Source organism: Athene cunicularia (genome assembly GCF_003259725.1).
Source record: "Athene cunicularia isolate RWA chromosome 4 unlocalized genomic scaffold, athCun1 chr4_part2, whole genome shotgun sequence".
Taxonomy (NCBI): Eukaryota; Metazoa; Chordata; class Aves; order Strigiformes; family Strigidae; genus Athene; species Athene cunicularia.
In genome coordinates this window covers 33,138,341-33,140,350 of record NW_020799099.1, presented here as the reverse complement: position 1 = coordinate 33,140,350, position 2,010 = coordinate 33,138,341, and positions in this window count along the sequence as shown.

The window sequence follows — 2,010 nt, the reverse complement described above, 5'->3', positions numbered from 1 at the left end:
ATTTCTGACGGTTATTAAGACTAAACTGTGGTGAGTGGAAGCTTTGCTTGTGCCTTGCTCCGCTGGTTTCACAGCTTTGCTTGTGTTTCGCCCCGTTTGTCTCTCGAGGCCTCCTGACTCCTCAGCTGGTTCCTGAGGCCCCTCGGTCTGTCCAGGTGAGACCGAAACGCTTCCTCAGGCTCCCGAGGGAAATCCCTGGGCAAGGACTCGAGGCCTTCAGCGGGCGCTGGGGCAGCTCCCAGGCTGGGGAAACTGGGGGGGGGGCTGGGACACAGAGACCCTGTTACAGGGAGGATGCTTCTGCTGGCGTACGAAGGAGGCACCTGGACTCCACTGCCCGGCAGCTCCGCAGGGAGGTCGGCTAGCGAACGCCGTGAGGAAGACTGCTTACTGCTCCCCTCCGCCACCAACGGCCCTCACCCTGTTCCACTGCATGTGCTGGGATGGTGTAAATCAACTCCAGGAGCCCCTTATCCTGAGACGCCCCTCTGCAGGGAGCCTGAGGCAGATGGATGATTTGTGTGCGTGTGAAGTGGTGTCCCTTGCTAGTGCGGGGGAGCCCGGCTGGTGGAGAATCCCCAGCGCTGCTAATGAAGAATTCCTGCTTGACAGGAAAAAAACTTGACTGTTGAGTCTTTGTTTCAGTTGCTTCAGGGTCAAGTGCAGTCCTGGCTCATAGAACACAGTGTAATGTGCAGGTGTCCAAGTGGGTGAATGTCTCGTGCAAGGGGAAGGCTTGTGCTGAGGATGGGTTGTGGAAGGCAAAGATTTCTCACTTCAGTGGGATGTTTGTATCCTAAAGCCTGTGTTAAAGGGAAAGAAGCAGCCATGAGTCTGTTGTTACTTCATGTAAAGCTAAAGTGTGTTGTAAAAATACGCTCTATAGGATGTTCATAACCCGCATTAAATTGGATCAGGGCTGTGGTGTGTGAAATCCCTCCAGGCTGCAGTAGTGCAGAGTAAGTCAGAGCATATTTCTCAGCCTTTGAGCCTATGCCCACCACTTCCCAACTACCAGTTCCTGGGTTTGTGTGATTCCCTCCCTTCCCCCGAGTCCATAATTCTGTGCTTTTGGGAATCCCTGTACAAACCTTACTGAAAACTGTCTCTCTGGTGGAAGGACTGGGGAGAGGGTCAGGCTTAGGTTAACGTTGAGCTGTCAGTTCTGACTCTGCATGAGACCCATTGTGTCCCCGCGTTCTGGAAAGCTGCTCCCGCGTGAGCTAGTCCTGCCTAGGCAGCTCTCGCTTTGTCCCCCCTTCTAAAGCTTCATTTCATCTCTTTCAGCGTGGTGGTCCAGCACTGGGTGTCAGCTGTAATGAGAGCCAAATATTATCACTTAAAAGCTTTGTTTTGGTTAGAAGGGAGGCTGATTTTGCCATGCTCCCATGGCACCTCAATTTGTCAGCTGCAGACTTTTATCACTATAAGCACTGCAAAGAGAACTGCCAAAAAACAGGGACCCAGAGTGTCATTTCCATCTCTGAACAAACAGAGCGTGTCCCATCTGAGAGTCTCATAACCAGCTACCTTCAGAAATAAAACCAGTGCTGGGAGCTGTGTGCTGGGTCAGGACAAGGTCTGCCTGGGAGTTCGGCAGCAGCGGGTAAGGACAGCTTACAAAAACACCTCGATGGGCACCTGTCTGTGTTTTTACAGTTTCTAGGCTTTCTTGGCATCAGCTTACTCTTAGTTTCATCTTCCTGAGGCTTCTTATGTAGAAACAAAGAGTAAGTGCTATTCTGACATGGGTCAGTTTTGTTCATCCACCTGAACGCTGCTCTGTCACAGGAATTGTTTGCCTTTTGTATGGACAACTCTTCCCTTCTGAATTCCCCGAATATGCGCAAGTAAAGCACTGAGATACGTGTATATATATATAAAAATAGACAGGTATATCGGTCCTTGCCCAGGAGCAGCAGTGGGGCTCCTGTTAGCAACAGCACGGTGCTGCTGCTGTTGGACTGTTGAAATTCCTGGCAAGTTTTAATTTTAGTTCTTCCTAGTTGT